We start from the raw sequence: 19,966 nt of genomic DNA, 5'->3' as shown, positions 1-19,966 counted from the left end.
AAATTCTTAACAAATTATTAGTACCACATAACTTATTGACTCCTTATATCAATCAGTATATTCAGGCATTAACTGCATGCCTAAACTTATCTAAATCCCACACAAAATACACAACTACACAATTAAAAAATATGGAACGCTTCAGGAATTTGCATGTCATCCTTGCGCTGAGGCCATGCTGATCTCTGTATCGTTCCAATTTTAGTACCGTATATGTGCTGCCAGGTGGTGGCTGGAGATCTCCTTCTGTTACAACTGATCTCCAGGTGATGGAAATCAGTTCCTCTGGATAAAATGGCCGCTTTGGCAATTGGACACTATGGCATTGAAGTCCCTCCTCTATCCAAAGCCTGCCTTCCTCAGACTCCACCCCCAAAATCTACAGGTATTTCCCAACCTGGAGCTGCCAACCCTTCATGTTGAAGACCACTGTTCTATAGCAACGTCAAGCATTTTGCAACATAACAGCAGTTCTTTTGCAAGCTAAGTAGTTTGTAAAAGACCTTATCTGAGTAGCTTTGATTTAGCAAGATGACTGATAGCCTGCACAGGTGCAGTTGGTTGAGAGCATGAGTTATGAGCCAGGTCCATCTTGTGGCTCAGCCGTGGACTCACCAGGTGGCCTTAGAGAAGCCACACACAGCCTTCTCCTTTCTCCCATAATCTATAACATGGGAATGATAGTGCTAGCCTACTTCACAGGGTCCTTGTTCAGATTACTGAGAAAAATGTGTATTTTTGAGCAGTGAGGAGGATCATTGTATAATTTATTACTAAACTTCAATTTTATTGTCTTTTGAAAAAACACTGATTCTCCTGATTTTTTTAAATTGTTGACAGCTTTCTACTGTTTGCAGCCCTGGCTATAAATCTCTCTGCCAACTGAATGTAACACTTCACACATCTGATGAATTGGGCAGTAGTTCATAATTAGGCTTTAAGATTCTGCACGAGTCTTTTGTTACGGTACTTTGCTTGCCGTTTGTTTTGTTTTTAGTTTTTTTTCCCTTAAATTGCTGTTCTTCACCTTGAGAAGTTTATGGTTATGAGATGAAATACAAATAACTTAACATAAATATTATTATTAACTGCTTTGGGAAACTCCTTGACTCTGAAATGGACCAAACAGAGACAGAATTGGGAGATGGGTTTTAGAGGACGAAGGAAGGAATGGAAGACTGCTCTTCGACTTGGGTGCAAAAATTGGAGCACTTTGGCCTCAGGAGATACATCCCAATACTGTTGGTGTTAACAGTAGGGTTGCCAACTTCCAGGTAGTAGCTGGAGATATCCTGCTATTAGAGAGAGATCAGTTCACCTGGAGAAAATGGCTGCTTTGGCAATTGGACTCTATGGCATTGATGGACCAAGGGTCTCATTCAGTATAAGGCAGCTTCATGTGTTCATGTGTGTTCCCTCTCCTCCCCAAACCCCACCCTCCTCAGGCTCCACCCCAGAAACCTCCTGCCGGTAGCGAAGAGGTCCCTGGCAACCCCTAGTTAACAGGTTTTATCTGGAAGCAGTTAAGTCTAGGGATCCTGAACTTGGTGTCCTGAACTATTTTTAGGACTTCCTCTGCATTCATTTGGGGAGGGGGAGTGTGGGAGTGGGCGCATCGTCGGCAGCCGTGATAACCAAAGGCAAATGTGGTTGCTGGAACTCGGAAGGAACACAGCAGTATGTGAGGGCCAGACGCCTCATTCACTCCCAAACAGACTGGCCCACTCCGAGCGGGAAATCGCTTCCAGATTGCGGGCTCGGATCCAGCAGGCAGGCCAGGGTGTGGGGTTTGGCGGCGAGAAAGCATGCTTTGGCCCTGGGACAGCAAGCGAAGGGGCTGCGGCCCACGTGTGGGGTTGCTTGCTCTTGGAGGGTTAGCCCTCTGAGGAGCCATTGGCACAGGGCTGAAGGTCACACCTGGCTTGTGTAGTTGCTGCTGCGTCTCTGTGGGCTGCGAGGCGCTTGGCTGAGAGCAACGGGCTAATCTGAGGGCCAAGGGCTGTCCCCGGAAACCTTGGCTCTGTACTCATCCTCTGGAACATGGTGCAGCCCTGTCTTGCACACGTACACCCACGTACACATCTAGGATTGCCAACCTCCAGGTGGGGGCTGGAGTTCTCCTTAGAATTACAACTGAGCTCCAAACTACAGGGACCATTCCCCCTAGAGAAATGGCTGCTTTGAAGAGTGGACTTTATGGTACCACTCCCCTGCTGAGTTTCCCTCCTCTCCTCCTCTGGGAGCCAGTATGGTGTAGTGGTTAAGAGCGGTGGTTTGGAGCAGTGGACTCTGATCTGGAGAAGCGGGTTTGATTCCCCACTCCTCCAAATAAGTGGCGGATGCTAACCTGGTGAACCGGGTTGGTTTCCCACTCCTCCACATAAGGCCAGCTGGGTGACCTTGGGCTAGCCTCAGCTCTCTCAGGTCCACCTTCCCCTCAGGTGTCTGTTGTGGGGAGGGGAAGGGAAGGTGATTGTAAGCCGGTTTGATTCTTCCTTAAGTGGTAGAGAAAGTTGGCATATAAAAACCAACTCCTCTTCCTCCTCCCCCCCACCCCCCAGGCTTCACCTTTAAATCTCCAGGAATTTGCCAAGCTGGAGTTGGCAACCCCAATTTGTATGCTGCACAAAGTAGAGGAATGCCCAGTTTATAACTTTGTTTAAAGAGAAAAAGTTTCTAGCCCTCATTGTTGTCTTTCTCCCCAGCTGTCTTTGGAGCTTGAAACGTGGGCAGGAGTAGCGCACAAGGCTTCATTTCAGCAGATGCCTGTAATTGAGAGCTTGGAAAGGAGTCTCTGGGACTGCTTTCCCCAGATCTGAGGTTCTTGAAAGAGGCTTGGCTTCCATGTACAAAAAGCAGAAGCCGTGTGCGCGCTTTGAAGGGAGCTCCTGAGAACTGCAGAGTTACAGAGGTTTGGCCAAAGGGGGTGTGTGCGTGCCCTTTCCACATGCATTTGAAAATTAATTCAATTTAGTTTACTTAATTAGGGGGCTGTGACCTGACTTTAATGGGTAAAATCTGCATACATTTGCATAGGAATAAAAGACACTGGAATGGAAAGCATACTTGTTTTTTCAGACAATGGTTGGTTGGGTCACAGGGGGGTATTATTTTAGGAGAGGCCTTCTCTATAAGATTGAGTGGGGATGAATCTTTTAATGTGTGGAAAGAAGACAATGCTTTTTGTAAGTTCACATACTGGAAAAAAACATTTAAATGAATAAATATGCTGCTTGGTAAATGAGGGCATTTTAAAATTTATTTTATTTATTTTATTTTTACGCTATTTTTCTCCCCAACGGGGACCCAAAGTGGCTTACAACAATCTCCTCTTCTCCGTTTTATCCCCACAACAACCCTGTGAGGTAGATTAGGCTGAGAGTATGTGGCTGGCCCAAGGTCATCCAGGAAGTTTCCATGCTGGAGTTGGCATTCGAACCTGGATCTCCCAGTTCCTAGTCTGACACTAACCACTACATGCTGGCTCTTTGAGTGTTCTGGCTGATGGTCTAAGGGCTCATTCCTGAGTTGGGGGGCAATTGGGCTTAGGAGGCGGTGTGACCCCACCGCCAGGGTAAGTGCCTTTTATTCCATGGAGATCAGTTGTAATCACAGGAGATCTCCACCTGGAAGTTATGGAAAAAAAACAGCACTATGGCCAAAAAATTGTGGTCGTATGTAGTAGAATGTTCATGTATAAGAAAATTATTGTTTTTGTATTTTGTATTTTAAACGCATTGTGTGTGTGTATGTGTGTGTTGAGTGCCGTCAAGTCGCTTCCAACTCATGGCGATCCTATGAATCAATGTCCTCCAAAATATCCTATCTTTGACAGCCTTGCTCAGGTCTTGCAAATTGAGGGCTGTGGCTTTCTTTATTGAGTCAATCCATCTCTTGTTGGGTCGTCCTCTTTTCCTGCTGCCCTCAACTTTTCCTAGCATGACTGTCTTTTCTAGTGACTCTTGCCTTCTCCTAATGTGACCAAAATATGATAGCCTCAGTTTAGTCATTTTAGTTTCTAGGGTCAGCTCAGGCCTGATTTGATCTATAACCCACTGATTTGTTTTTTTGGCAGTCCACAGTATCTGTAACACTCTCCTCCAACCCCACATTTCAAAGGAATCTACTTTCTTCCTATCAGTTTTCTTCAATGTCCAGCTTTCACACCCATACATAGTAATAGGGAATACGATGGCATGAATTAACTTGATCTTGGTTAACCTAATCTTAAAAGCATTATGTGAGGGAAATTGTTGAATAAGGAATTGAAGAACTTCTTGTTCAAGTCCAGCTTTTTCAAGAGCGGGTCCAATTCTTCCAAAGGCGACTGATGAAGGGAGAATTCAAGAAAAAAGGAAATACTGGCATCCTTTTCTTGCGGTGGATTGGACTTTAATGATTGATGTGGATCAGATATTAATGACTGAACAGTTGAAAAACACTTTGTGTGCTTAGTATACTAAATGTGTTTATGTGGAAGCTGAAACTTGTATCTATGTAAAACAGTAGGAATAGATTTCATTTTTGATAAGTTTGTTTTTTGGCCATAGTGCTGTTTTTTTTGTGGTTTTTTTTGCATAACTCACTGGTTCAGCACGAGTTTTGGTTTGAACTTCTGGAAGTTGGCAACCCTAATTGGGCAAGATTGAGCGAAAAAGCTGGCCTGATCCATCCCAGTTACTAAAAGCGCGGGAGAGCTGTAGTCTGTTGCGTCTGGTTCCTCTGAGGTCCACATCCACAGATAACTTCATCTGCTATAAGGACTGAATTGGACCAACAATGCAGAGCAAAGCTTTTCCAAACTAAGTGGTGCTGCGTGAGATCTTTTTCAGCCCCTGAAGCTAGGCCTCAAAGAGTTAAATATAATGATCCTGGTTTGGGATTGAGACTAGCACCAGAACAGTGTTTTTAAAGCAAAACCCTTGGGGGAGGGGGCGGTTTGAGAACGTCTCTGTCCCAGGTTAGAATCATGCAGAAATGACCGTACGTTTCTCTTTCTCTAATTGCAAGAGAATTAAAGAAATCCACTCCCCCCTCTAATTTTAAACAGGCTAATGGCATGAAAGAAAGGTGGTTGGGGAGGGGGAGAGATCTAATCGAGCTGCCAGATTCAAGAAAAGAACAAGTTGTAGAGCATAATGTTTGTGTTGTTTGGGACTGAAGCAGCCGGTGCCGGGATCCGAGGTGTCTGCCAGAAACTGCTTACAAATCCTGCTTAATGGGTGGTCTCCCTGTTTTCCATCCTATCTCGCATGCAGTGGGTTCATGCCGTCCGTGATGCGAATCAAGGATTTCCGCAAACAGATCTTCGCTGAGGATTGGCTGTGGGTATTGAATGTCTAATATGGCGTGGTGGTGGTAGGTGCTTCTCACAGCCCTTGTGCATTAGGCCTTGGGCTAGTCACAGTTCTTTTGGAACTCTCTCAGCTTCACCTACCTCACAAGATGCCTGTTGTGGGGTGGAAAGGATTATAAACTGCTTTGAGAATCCTTACAGTAGAGAAAAGCAGGGTATAAAAACCAACTCTTCTTCTTTGCATTTTCAGGCTTGTACTTGGTCATTTCAGAAACAATTATGTATCTGGCCGTTCCCTGATCTACTCCCTGTTTCTCCTTTTCTGCATGTAAACATTGTGATCCTTTTTTGCCCACTGAAAAGCAGCCGCAAAAATCAATGTGTTAGTTGATTGGGTATAGTTACCATTTCTCAAGTCTGTTCTGTCATCCCCAAATCTTGAATTGATTGATTTAAAACATATATAGCCTGATTTTCCCACTGCCTACAGTGGCCCTTTGTGGCTGACAAAAGCTAGCTAAGCGAGCCACAAAAACATTAAAATTGCAGGGCAATCCAGTAACCAAAAGCTGTAACCAGCCCTCTGACCTCGACAACATACAAACCCTCATAAACGTTCTTTGTGGCCAAAGGCCTGGCTAAGACACACAGCCTTACAATGGTTATGTAACAAAACCTATGTGGTGGCCCTCCTTATTTCCTCAGGGGGAGCTTTTATATAACACAGTTTTCTTCTCTGTTCACCCAGTATTATGATATTCATTTTACGGGCTTGAGAGAACAGTAGCATGCATAAAGCCTCCGAGAGAAATCATGGTTGAGGAGAGATTTAAAATAGGGACTTCTTGCCTTCCAGCCCTCGCTGTAGTTTCGAATCACAATTCCACATTTTAATGCATATTACATGCTCCCTACTGATCCACACAGACCAGGCTGCTTAAAGGTAGGGTTGCCAACCTCCAGGTACTAGCTGGAGATCTCCTGCTATTACAACTGATCTCCGGCTGATAAGAGATCAGTTCACCTGGAGAAAATGGCTGCTTCGGCAATTGGACTCTATGGCGTCAAAGTCCCTCTCCCCAAACCCCACCCTCCCCAGGCTCTGCCCCAAAAACCTTCACCAGGTGGTGAAGAGGGACCTGGCAACCCTACTTAAAGGTATTGTTTGGGTCTTACAGCCGAGCCATGGCCCTTTCCTGTGGTTTCCTCTCATAATGTTGCTGTAATGCTTAGAGGGCTGCCATCTTGTGGACAGGTGGGGCAACCCACCTGGGTCCTCCATTCCTGTGCAGTTGTCATGCAGTTGGATGAGGGAAGGGTAGTGTACTCTATCTCACAGTAGCAGAAAAGGGCGAGAGTCCAGTAGCACGATAAAGACTAACAAAAATATTTTCTGATAGGGTATGAGCTTTCTGTATCTGAAGAAGTGAGCTGTGGCTCACGAAAGCTCATACCCTATCAGAAAATATTTTTGTTAGTCTTGAAGGTGCTACTGGACTCTTGCCCTTTTCTACTACTGCAGACAGACTAACACGGCGACCCACTGTGAATTATCTATCTCACAGGGCAGTCATAGGGATGCCAGCCTCCAGGTGGGACTGGGGGATCCCATGGAATTATAGCTCATCTCCAGACTACAGAGATCAGTTCCCCTGGAGAAAATGGATGCTTTGGAGGGTGGACTCTGTGGCATTGTACCCCGCTGAGGTCCCTCTCCTCCCCAGGCTCCACCCCCAAATCTCCAGCAGTTTCCCAGCCTGGATCTGGCAACCCTACCCCTCCTCGCCTCCCATGACCAAGGTGGACCTGGAAACCCTAGGTGGTCGTTGAGAGAATAAATCGGAGGAGGGAAGAACAACGTTGTCAGCTGTTCGGGATCTCCATTGGGGAGAAAAATAGGGCATAAATAATGAATGTTACTGAACGCTCCCGCGTTTTGGCGGGCCTTTAAAATTAACAGCACCCACTGGATGGCAGCTCCCACACCGCTGATCTGAGGGATTCAAGGAGTGTTTTAAAAATTGGCTGCTCTAGGAATCGCTCACTTGTTGCCCGGCTTTCCGATAACAAAACCTGCTTAGATTTCACCTGTTTTAATTGGCACGATGCTCTCAGCCGCCACCAGCCTCTGTTAGAATCGCTCCTCTGCTCAGTACTGTCAAAGAAGGGGCTTCCTGCACCATGCTTTCTCTGGCAGGCAAGGCCCAGGGACAGAATGGATAATAAGGGCTCAGTTCAGTCCCTTCACATTGGAGAGCCAATAACACTCCCTCTTATAGACCTTTCCATCCCACCCCCCCTTCCTGGCAACATTTCCCTAAAGTACCAAGCACAGTGTGCCTATTGGCAATGCCCCAGGCAGCAGGCAAAGCTTGTGCGCACACAGAGGGCATTGGGTGCTGTTGGCACAAAGCGTGGCTTCCATGGGGGGAGCGTGAGGCTGAAGCTGGCTGGGAGGCTCCCTCGAGCTTTGCCTGGCTGAATGGATCGAGTGTGTTTGCTTAGAGAATTGTCCTCCCCGTTTTATGCCCGCGCGAGGCGAGCAAAAGAGAGTTGCGCACTGTGCAACTTGTATTCGGAGAGAATCCCTCCCCTCCGGGGTTCATCTCCTGGACTAGAACAGATATTCTCTCTGAAGATGCACCCAGCCCAAGAGCTGGGGCCAAGTCGAGGCTGAATTCCAAGGACTGATGGAGCGGGCGCTGTCCAGAGGCAGATAGAAGAAGTCCCTTCCTAGGCAGCTCTGAGGGCAAGGGATGTCATTCCCCCTGGGAATGCTGGCTTGCAGTGAACACCTTGGTGGACTTGCTGCAGATGGTATGTCTTTGCGTGTGTGTGTGTTCCCTTTCTTCTGATGGGTCCCCTGTACCTATGTGATAGAGCACACCTTAGGCATGCAGAAGGTCCCAGATTCAATCCCCGGCATCTCTAGTTAAAGGATCTGGTAGTCGGTGATGAGAGACCTCTGATGTGAAAGATCCGTCGTGGTGTTTGCCCTGTTAGCTTTCCATACCATGGATGGGGAGAGGCTATGGTGCAGTGGTAGAGCATCTGCTTAGCATACAGGAGGTCCCAGGTCCAATCTCCAGTTCAAAGTTCCAGGCAGTAGGTGATGTGAAAGACCTCTGCCTGAGACCCTGGAGAGCCACTGCCAGTATGAGTAGACAGTACTGATTGTGATGGACCAAGGGTCTGATTCAGTGTAAGACAGCTTCATGGTCCCAAGTTCGAGTTCTGGCATCCCCAGTGAAAAGGACACCAAGCGTAGGAAAGATCTGTCTTCGTCTGAGACCCTGCCAGCCGGTGCAAGCCTCATGGAAGTAGATGGACCACTGACCTGATGTGCGATGAGGCAGCTCCTGTGCTGGGAAGAGATCATGGTTCAGTGATAAGAGCATCTGCTGGGTATTTCCATATTCGATCCCCTGGTATTTCTAATGAAAAGGCTCCCAGCTGGAAATGACCTTTCGCTGCCAGACTCCAGTTGGAGTCTTGAACTAGAGGGGCCAGCGGCTTATAAAATAGCTTCATATGTTTTTGTGTGAGTGGGCGAGTGAGTTATGATCATGCCCAAACATTTCAGCAAGTGAAGGTTTGCCTGGTGTTGCTAGCTTGTACTGGGGAAAACTGCACCTGCTGAATTGATGCCTGTCATGCGCTTCATAAAGACACAAAAGTGCTGGCAAACTTGTCACAATTTGTATGCGTTTGGCATTCTATGTGGCAATAGATTGTACTCAGGGTTACCAACCTCCAGGTGTGGACTGGAGTTCTCCCAGGATTACAAGTAGGGTTGCCAACTCCAGGTTCAGAAATTCCCGAAGATTTGGGGGTGGATCCTGAGAAGGGCGGGGTTTGGGAAGAGACCTAATTGGGTTTGTAATGCCATAGAGTCCGGCCTCCAAAGCAGCCATTTTCTCCAAGGGAACTGATCGCTGTCGTCCAGAGATCAGTTGTAATTTCAGGGAATCTCCAGGCCCCACCTGGAATTTAGCAACCCTAATTACAAGTGATCTCCGGATGACAGAGATCAGTTTCTTGGAGAAAATGGCAGCTTCAGAGGGTGGACTCTAAGGAACCTCATTCCTGCTGAGGTCCTTCTCTTTCCCATACCCCTCCCACCCAGATCTCCAGGAATTTCCCATATCATAGTTGACAACCTTAGTTCTCAATGGATGTCTTATTGGAAGCATTAACAATGACTGCCTATTGGTTGTGTGACTTCATTTCTTTTGGCAAGGTGTCTAAACTGCTATCTTATAAATGAGAAAGACAGGATATAAATGGGAGTAAGTAAACAGAATGGGTAGTTCAGTAAAATAATACAGGCAGTTTCCCCACAAATGGGGGAGACACAACCCTTCTGCCCCATCCCTCGAAGCTGACCATAGGTTGCTGCTGCCACCTACAGGTTTTCTTGGGAATGGCTGAGCCTGGGAGTGGGGAGAGAATGAACGAACAGGGTTTCAAAATCCATGCATTGTATTTGGGTTGTTGAATCTTAGCATCAGACTTTTCTGGGAGACCCATGTTCAAATTCCAGTTCTGCTAGGTGACCTTGGGCCAATCGTGCACACTCAGCCTAGCCTACCTCACAGGTTGTTGTGAGAATAAAATGGGGGGGGGGAGCGTGATGTAATCCACTTTCGTTCCTGATTGGGCAGAAAGGCAGGGGATAAATCAAGTAAATAAATGAATAGAATTGATGAAACGGCCCAAATTGGCTAGCTTTTTAAAAAAATGTTTTCCCTTGATGACAGGAAGCAACTCTGCATATGCTCAGATGCGCTTAGCCTCATGTGCCAGTTTTCTTGTAAACTGATGGTCCCAAGTTCCCTCTGATGCATAATAATCAAATTTCCATTCATGAAGGTCTTCAGTAACCTCCCTATATTTGGATAAGTTGCTTCATCATTATCTCTCTCTCTTTCTTTTTCTTTCTTTCTTTCTTTCTTTCTTTCTTTCTTTCTTTCTTTCTTTCTTTCTTTCTTTCTTTCTTTCTTTCTTTCTTTCTTTCTTTCTTTCTTTCTTTCTTTCTTTCTTTCTTTTGATGAGTTTGTAAATGTCTAAATGTGACACAGAGGTTGTCCATTTTTTGCTGAAATGGGGCCACGTTATCTACTGGTCAGAGGCTCAACCTGACTGTCGCTTCCCTCAGTGGTGTGCTGAACTCTCGAATGAATGCGAGGCATGAGGAGCTCCCAGCAGGAGAGGGGGCACTTGGCTGCTTCGCCTCTCCTGTGTAAACATGCGGTTTCCTCAGGAACGGCAGCTGAGGGTGAAGTCATGCGAAGCAGCGATTTCTCAGGGATTTAGTCGAGAGGCCGAATACCGTTAACAGTGATGCATGGGCAAAATGGGCTTTCGTCACCCTTTGGTAGAGTGAAAGTGTAAAATATCTCCTGGCCATCGGCTGGCCTGCTGGCTAATCCCCCCCCCCTTTCAGTTTATTGCCCTGGCCTCTAGGTCCAGATCCTCTCAGCTTGTTACATGTTGGGTGACTAAAGTTCATGCTTATTCTCACACTAATAAGCTAAGTGCCAGGCCAGGAGATTTAGGTCCAGATTCTCCACTTTGTCCTAACGTGGTTGACGTTGGGCCAGTCACTTTGTCTCAGCCTAACATACCTCACGGGTGGGGTGTATGAGGATAAAATGGGGCAACATATATACTTCCCTGCGCTCCTTGGAGGAGGGTGGGATGAAAATGGAAGCAAGCAAATGAACAACAGGCCAGAGGTCTCTGACAGGAAACAATACACTGTAGTAGCTTTAAAACCTGAAGGCATTTTGCTGGATGTTTCCCTTCCATTTCTGCCACGTTTTTGTTTTTGATGTAATATTTGCTGCCCCCCTTTCCTCTGTGGCCCCCGAGGAGGCATAAAGGTGGCTGTTGACTTATTTAGTGTATTTTTATCCCACCCTTTCTCCAAGGATGTCAGGGCAGTGTACATGGAACTTGCTTCATCCATTTTATGCTCACAACTCTGTGAGGTAGATTAGGCTGGGAGAGAATGACTGGCCTACGTTTATCCAGCAAGTTTCCTTGTAGGCAGGGATTTGAACCCAGGTCTCTCTGGTCCTAGTCTAACCACTACACCACACTGGCCATTATCTTCACAACAACACAGTGGCTAGCACAAGGTCACTCAGCTTCTTGGCTGACCAGGGATTTGAACCCAGGACCATATTCAACACTCTAGCTGATACAAGATGCAGTGCAAAAAGGACATTGTCTGGACTGTCATCTTTCATCAGAAATAGATTCTAACATAGAAGCTGAGGTTTCAACTCAGAAGTTCAGATTCTACAGACTCACTATGTACACGTCCAATACTTCATCCACTACAGTAAACTTCTTTCCCTGTTTCATTGTCTCAGGCTTTATGAACTTTGTTTAAAAAGCCATCGTCTTTGTAGTGGGTCAAGACTCATTCTTGGCTACTCTTAGTGGCCGAAAAGATCCTTCCCAACACCTGAGATCCTTTTAACAGAGGAAGCCAGCACCTACCCATGCCATCACTCAAACCTGGGCTTGTAAGTTCCCTGCTGGGAACTCAGTTCCCTGAGACATGGAGCCTGATTTGGACTGAAGCTGTGGTATATGGATGCTTAGGCCTTTCCTCCATGCTGTTTTCCTGACCCCAAATGACTTAATGGAGCATTATTTGACCTGCTGGGGAAACCTTTGTGGAGCCCCTCCCTCAATTTAATCTCAGGAAAGTGGGAGGGGATGAAGCTCCTTTTTCTTGCACACCACAGCCCTTGCATGCCTGAGAATTGGGTTCCCTGCAGGAAGAAGAAGAATTGGTTTTTATACTCCGTTTTCCTCTACCATAAGGAGTCTCAAAGCGGCTTACAAGCACCCTTTTCCCCTCCTCCACAACAGGCACCTTGTGAGGTAGGTGGGGCTGAGAGAGTTCTGAGAGCTGTGACTGGCCCAAGGTCACCCAGCAGGTTTCATGTGGAGGGTTGGGAACTCAAACCCGGTTCTCCAGATTAGAGTCTGCCACTCTTAGCCACTACACCATGCTGGCTCCGAGTCCACTTGCAAGTAGATTCAGATTGCATAGACCTTGAGAAAACGTAACATTCGGCTGGATGAAGACCTTCTGCTTGCAAAGCAGGTGCATTCCCATTGAGCCATGCGTGGGAAGCTTCCGTTCCATTGCTGCTTTTGTTGTTCATTGATGCTGTTCATTTCCCCCTTCCGTGCTTAGGCGCTGGCGCCATACAGAGCAGGCTTAGAGCACCCCCCCTACAGGGTGCCCCAAAGTTGGAGAAACTGGGAAGTCCTCCTGAGTCATCCCCCACCCACCTTTCTCTTGTCTGCTAAAGAATCTGCTCCAAGGGATTGCTGAGTGCCCAGACTCTGGCCTCCAGCGGGAGCATTCCTATGATAATCCAGGCCCTGCCATGGGTGATGCATCACACCACTGTGCAAATACACACAATAAAATGGCAAAACAGTGCAAATTGCATTCTCTGGAAATATCAGCTACAGGGCTTGTAACGACCCGTGGCTAAATGCAATAAGAATGACGTGACTGGAACGATATAGGACAGTTATAAGGATTATTGTGGTTGTAGGGGCTTTGTATGAGGAAATTGGTATGCAGATGCTAAGTATTAAGGAAGATGCCTCAGATCCACAGCTGTTTCTGGGCTGGTGTAAGGCTCTCTTCTCAGAGAAGAGGGGTGGATAATTTTTAGCAGTTCTCTCTTTCTCACTGCACCTCCCTTGACCCCCCCTATCATGCTCCTGGGTTCCACTGACTCATGGGGGAACTATTGGGAGACATTAATGTATGCAGCAGGAGAGGAAGGGAAGATACTATTTATGTGGCCCAGCTAGGTATTCCAGCCTTCCCGGGATTCCCCAGAATTATAGTTTATCTCCAGACTACAGAAATCAGTTCCCATGGAGAAAATAGATGCTTTGGAGGGTGGACTCTATGGCATTGTACCCCACCGAGGTCCCTCTCCCCCCCCCCCAAGGTTCCAACCCCAAATCTCCAGGAGTTTCCCAACCTGGAACAGGCAACCCTACCCCCCATGCCCTGCTGGTGTCCAAGGGGGACCTGGTAACGCTCAGCCCAGCTCCTTTTTCACTGTGTAGGATCCAAGCTTAAAGACGGATGAATTTTTAGAGCTTTATGACAATTGATTTACAACTTACTTTATCTGTTGAATAAGATTCACCCCCCTTTCTTTTTTTCTGTTTTTTTATTGAAACTTTTCCTTTAGTTTTTTACCCCTTCCCTCCCCTCCCCTCTGTTTAGGGCCAGGGAATAGGGTGGGTCCTTGGGAGGGAAAACATGGTTTGATAGTATTACCTGTTGTGTATTTAAAAACAGCAATGAATGTGAATTTTTTAAAAAGATTGAGCAACGCTACTTTTCCACAGATACACCATTTAGTAGTATGAGAGGGATACCAGTGTAGGGAGAAAATACCTTTCTGAAGTAACTAAAAACGTAATTCGTGGCTAGTGCTGCCCCTTTTGTTTTCCTTCCTTGATAGCATTCCTAGGCTTTTAGCATCAGCACAAGGAGAAATTTAGCCTGTGAAAACTTTTCCTATCACTTTATCTCCATACAGTGTCTGACAGACCTGGGAGATCAAGTAGGGTTGCCAACCTCCAGGTGGTGGCTGCAGATCTCCCGCAATTATAACTGCTCTCCATGCAACAAAGATCAGTTCACCTGGAGAAAATGGCTGCTTTGGAAGGTGGACTCTATGGCATTATACCCCACTGAAGTCCCTCCCCTCCCCTAACCCCACCCTCCCCAGGCTCCATGTGCAAAATTGCCAGGTATTTCCCAACCTGGAGCTGGCAACCCTAAGATCAAGGTTCAAATTCACACTCTGCCGTAGAAGTTGGGCCTGTCCCTTTCTCTCAGCCTAGCCCAGGGGTTTCCAGCATGGTGCACGCCAAGTGTTTTTAGGAAGTGGGTGGGGCCAGGTAGGGCTTTTGCCCAGCATGCTTCTGATCGATTTTTGGAGATTTGATTTGCTATTCAAATTTTTTTGTAAGTTGCTTTGGCAGCAGCTGCCACCACACAGCACAAAAATCTACACCAGTGATGGCGAACCTTTTAGAAACCGAGTGCCCAAACTGCAACCCAAAACCCACTTATTTATCGCCGTGCCAATACGGCAATTTAACCTGAATACTGAGGTTTTAGTTTAGAAAAAACAAATCATACATTCACATATTTTGCGTTAAAAGAAAAACACAATAACAGAGCTTTCAATGATACAAACAACTTTTTATTGAAAGGTAAAAGCTTGCATTTGGCATGCATCTCTCCAGGACTCGTCCTCTGCTCAGCCACCGGACATTATTGTACATAAGTAAACAATTATACTGTGCCTGAACCTCCTCAAGAAGTGCTTGAAACTGTCGACAATTCAGAGCACGAGCCATGATGTAATTCACCATTTTTGTGACATCTTTGAGGATATCGTCAATTTTTTTGAACAATTAATGTGATTTTTGCTGTTGTGTGCATGCTGATAATTTGTCTACCCTTGGCTCATACTTTGTAAGTTTGAAAGCAACACATGCAGCACGCAGGTCATCTGTTAGCCTGTTTCTGGTGTCAGATTTGATATAATTCAAAGCTGAAAACAGCTGCTCACAAGCATAAGATGATCCAAACAAAGTAAGGAAAGCAATCCCAAGTGCTTTCATTGACTTAAAATTATTTGGCAGAGAATTTCACACTTTAAGGATTTCATTTTCAGAACTAATTGTGCTGTCCTTTGGCGTCCCTTCTATCTTCTCAAGTGTTTCACGCAGGTCATAGAATTTATTTTTCCAGATAGATCTTTCTTAAAATTCTATTAGCTCCATTTCCAGATTTTCTAAATCTAACCAGTGTAGGCAGGAAAGATCAAGTTCTTCAAATTTGGCTTTATCTGGAGAAGTAAGAAAACACAGGGTTGTCTCCAACTGTAAAAATCTGTTACTAAAATTCACCTTTGCAGCTGCTACAATGCTAGAAAATTCCTTGTAGATTTCCTGATGGCTTGTAGGATTGTCTGCAAATGTTGTAGAATTTTCTAAATGCTTTTTTAGACGAGCGGGGCCCCAGACAAACTGAAGACAGGCAGGGGCCCCAACAAACAGCTCAGCTGAGAGGGGGGGCATGGCAAGGTGCTCGGCCCAACAAACAGCTGAGCTGCCCTGCAGCTCAGCTGAGAGGGGGGGCGTGGCAAGGTGCTCGGCCACAGCCTCTTGGTCCAAACTGAAGATGGGGCAGGGTGCCCCGACAAACAGCTGAGCTGCGGCCGCAGCTGTGGGAGGGGCTTGCCCTGGGTGCAAGGAGAGGGAGGGCGCCAGCGCCAGCTTGGGGAACATGGGCTTGGGGAGAAGGAGCACCGCCCTCAGCGCCCTCACCATGGCAACCCGACACAGTTCTAGGAAGACGCAACGGGTCCGTGCGTGCCTACAGAGAGGGCTCGGTGTGCCGGCTGCGGCACGCGTGCCATAGGTTCGCCAACACTGATCTATACTGTGTTATAATGAAGTTAAGCTGCAGCAATCGTTTTGTGGCTGGCTCCACCTCCTGCAGCGGCCATTTTGTGGCAACCATTTTGTTGCTGTGCACACCATGCCATGTCAGAATTCCAGACGTGCCCGCAGGCTCAAAAAGGTTTGGGACCCCGACCTAACCTGCCTCGCAGGGAGGCTGTGAGGATAAAAAGGGGGATTATTTCTTATTTATTTATGCTATTCATAGTCCTCCTTTCTGATAGGGACTGAAGGTGGGCTACACAGAATAAGTCAATTCAACCAACAGGATGGGCATCCAATAAACAATGCAGAGGGATTTGAAAGATGGAAATCTGGAATCAACCAGCAATCTGAACAGAGATGAAACAGAGCATAAGTGTTAACATGATGTGTTAAACAATGCAAAAAGTTACATAGTAGGATCCCTCTTACAGCAACAGACAGTAAGGACTATACACAGTGGTATAGTCCGCAGTCCCTGACCCTTTACCCCAAGCATTGTTCGGAATCATTTTGTTACAGTATAGATCTATTTTCTGTGTAAATGTTGTAACATGCATTTAACGAAATAAATACCTGGGGAAAGCATTACCGGTAGAACTTCTGCCTCCTTTGGTGGCACAGGAGCTCTGCTGTCATGGAGATGGAATTGCTAAATGTGGATTAGTATTCAGATGCCAAAGCCGCTCTCAAGAGGATGGTAAAAGCTACCCTTTTAATTCAGAAAGCCTTTTTCTAGGCAAAGATCAAGGGCTAGAGATGGGGGATAGATGGGATCACTTGGCATTTTATAGCCAGCATGGTGTCGTGGTTAAGAGCAGCGGACTCTAATCTGGAGAATTGGTTTGGTTCCCCACTCCACATGCAGCCTGCTGGGTGGCCTTGGGCTAGTCACGGTTCTCCCTGGACTCTCTCAGCCCCACCTCCCTCACAAGGTGTCTGTTGTGGGGGAGGGAAGGCGATTGTAAGCCATGTTAAGACTCCTTTTGGTACAGAAAAGTGGGGTATAAAAACTAACTCTTCTTCTTGGCTGTAAACCTCTGGGGGAAAAATTGGCCCCTTCTGTAAGCAGGCTGAGGGCTTGGCCAGTAAGAGGAGCCCAAAGGCACCATTTGCAGAGATATCCCAGCAACCATATAATATGGTTAAATCTGGGATTGCACTGAAAGGCATTTATGAGGACCCCCAGCTGACGATATATGGGAGGGCAGAAAAGAGATTTCGTTCAGCCGTCCTCAGTGGGAAATATGTCACGGCGTCTCCTGCCTCTGACTGGCACGGTCGTAAAAGGTCTGTTGCAGACTCAGAACTGTATGTTTTGTTTGCTTTTTGCCAGCTGTAATGTCAGGGGTTAAAAGTAACTGAAATGGTGAAGTGTTTGTTCGGGATCTTCCCATCAGTTTTCTCCCTGTGTGATCCATTTGGAAGCTGGCAGGAGGGAGTTCCAGGAAGGGAGGGGTTGGTTCTTGACCGTTTTGTCCAGAGCTTTCCCTGGGTGGCGGAGGAGCAGCGATGTTTCAGGGAGACCAGAGGGAAGCCAGGTGTGCATGCAGGGCCGGCTCAACCATAAATGCAGGTTTGGCAGCTACCTGGGGTGCATTTTTATTTTTTAAAAGAAGATGCCTATTGTGCCAGCTCCCTGAAGGAATTGAGAGCACCCCCCAGGCCCTTCAGGGGTGCTGCAGGGGGTTCTAGAGAGCAACCATGGCTTGCATATGGCTCCTTTGCCACGCCCTATGTGGGGCAGCAACATCTGTGAGCCAGCCCTGAGTATGTGCGCATGTTGACCAGATGTGCGGTAGCAGTTAGTATTCTAAGACAGCGCACGGGTGGCCAGTCCAGGGGGCTGGATGGGAGGTCTTGGTGGCATCCTCCTGCTTCCTGGATTCCCAGCTTGCATCCTTGGGAATCTTTTCATGTGGAGGGAGTAAGGCTGGCGGGGCGGGGGCGCAGGATTGCATCCTAGAGAAGGTATTGAAAACTGCACGTTGCCTTAAATTCCTGCAGGTGGCACTGCAGGAGAGCCCTTGGCACCTGTTATGCCTTCTGTCTGGCACAGATGAGTGAATTTGGGGGAGCCAGGAGAAAATCCCCCAGCCTCAATTGCCCTCTCACTTCCCACTTTTTCAAGAGTGCAAATGTTACCCTTGCACTGCAGTGCCATTCCTAAATGGGCGCTTAAGTAGTTGGTCGGCAACTAGATTTGCTCCAGACTTGCGAAGGTCATTTTTGAGGAAGTGGCGGAGCAGGGAGTTGCTGGCCCAGCTTTTTTCAACTTCCTTTCTAGCTTTACGAATTGGGTGTGAAAACCTGGGGAGGGGCGACAGTTCTTTCCTGTCATGAGCTAGCCACTCCATGTCTCTTTTGAACCCAAGTGTAATAGTGTTAAATCTGTATAGAAATTCCAGCTGCTGGAGTCAGCCTTTGACACGTGTTTTGCTGACTTATGGTAGCCTTGTTGACATATTACAGTGAATGCACACACACCTGTTCATAAGAAAGAGCCAGCGCATGTTCACTTTGCAACTGAAACTAGGAACCAGTACCTGGATAAATATGGCGTATGTTTCACACGTTCAGCTGTCCATGAATTGAATGTGACATGAGAATTATTCAACACACCTATTTAAAAAATCAAGTGTACACTGAAGCCCTGTTTACAAGTTACAGTGAATGTTCGTACAGTCTGTGTACAGCGTACCCTTGATTTTCTCTATATGAGTATGGAGTAGATCTCATGTAAAGTTCAACAGATGTACAGCTGATTTAGGGGAGGGGCCGTGGCTCAGTGATAGAGCATCTGCTTGGCTCAGTGATAGAGCATCTGCTTGCCGTGCAGAAGGACCAAGGTTCAATCTCCGGCATCTCCAGATAAAGGGGCTAGGCAAGTAGGTGATGTGAAAGACCTCAGCCTGAGATCCTGGAGAGCCGCCACCAGTCTGAGTAGACAATACTGACTTTGATGGACCAAGGGACTGATTCAATATAAGGCAGCTTCATGTGTTCATGTTTTTTATCCTGGTACTGGTCCTTGGTTTCCTGGTCCTTTGGATCCTTCTTACAAATAGATGCACCCATGTTTACTTGTGAACAGGACTACTAAATTCCAGGTGAGTCCAGAGAAATGGAAGTATGTCCCACATTAGTGACTGATTTGTGCCCATTTATACTCTTGCACAGAGATGGTTTGATTTGGCCAATGTAAATGGCCAAAGGGTGTTGCTGAGGCATGATAGCATAGATCCGTGTTGGCGAACCTATGGCACGCGTGCCACTTCCGGCACGCGTAGCCCTCTTTGCTGGCACGCGTGGGTGAGCTCCAAAAGGCCTCCTGGGTCGTCTGTGCCCCTCCCTCTCTCAGCTGAGCTCCCCCCCCCACCGTGCGTGCGTCGGCGGGTCAGCTTCCTGCCTCGCATGCACGCGACTGGCTTCTTCCTCTTCCCCCCCCCCTTGCTCCGCAACAGCTGATAGGCGGCGGGGAGGCCAGCAGCAACGAGGCGGGGCCTCCTCCTCTAGGCTCCAGCAGCAGCTCCTCCTCACCGCCTTCCTCCTCCTCGTCCCCCTCAGGCGGCTCCCAGCAGTCCAGCTCCAGGCTGCCGCCGCCATCGTCCTCCTCCTCAGGCGCCTCTTCCTCTGCCGTTTTAGCCCGCCTCCTCCTCCTCCTCCGGGCGATCGTGGAGGGCCATGCGGCCCCTCAACAGCCGCGCGTCCGCCGGAGAAAGGCCTGCCATTTCCCGCCGTCCTCCCCCTCTCCCCCGTTCGCGCTCGTCCCTGACTCCGCGGTAAGCTTGGGGGGTAGCGGGAGCCACCCTCGAGTCCTCCGGCTTGGGCGTGGCTGCGTGGCCTCTGCCTTCTCCCTCCCCGCCCCCTAAGGTCGCCCGCAGGCTGGCGGGGTCGCAAGTGTTGGCGTGCTCACCCTCGCTCTCGCCGCCTCCTCCTCCCCTGCCCCCGACAGCAGGTGCCCTATGCCGCTGCGCAGGGGCCCAACGTCTCCGCCGTCCCGCGCCGTTTCCTCGCCGCCTCCCCAGAGCTGCTGGTGGGGGGGGAGAACTTCAGGTGTGCATCCTGGAGCAAGTCCTGGGTGGGGCTTGAGGCCCGACCCAGGACACTTCCTTCCTTCCTTACATCCTTTCTTCCCCAGTTCCTTCC

General features: G+C 47.8%; 1 protein-coding gene and 1 pseudogene across 1 annotated transcript in view; one reads left to right on the top strand and one right to left on the bottom strand.

Annotated features, from left to right (window-relative positions):
* Window positions 1–19,966, top strand: part of NHSL2 (NHS like 2) — a 142,325-nt gene that overhangs the window by 42,973 nt on the left and 79,386 nt on the right. The window lies entirely within an intron of this gene.
* Window positions 126–212, bottom strand: LOC130486634 (U6 spliceosomal RNA; annotated as a pseudogene).

The sequence above is a fragment of the Euleptes europaea genome, chromosome 13 (assembly GCF_029931775.1).
Source record: "Euleptes europaea isolate rEulEur1 chromosome 13, rEulEur1.hap1, whole genome shotgun sequence".
NCBI lineage: Eukaryota > Metazoa > Chordata > Lepidosauria > Squamata > Sphaerodactylidae > Euleptes > Euleptes europaea.
Note: the sequence above shows the minus strand (reverse complement) of the source record. Positions and strands in the feature narration are given on the sequence as shown.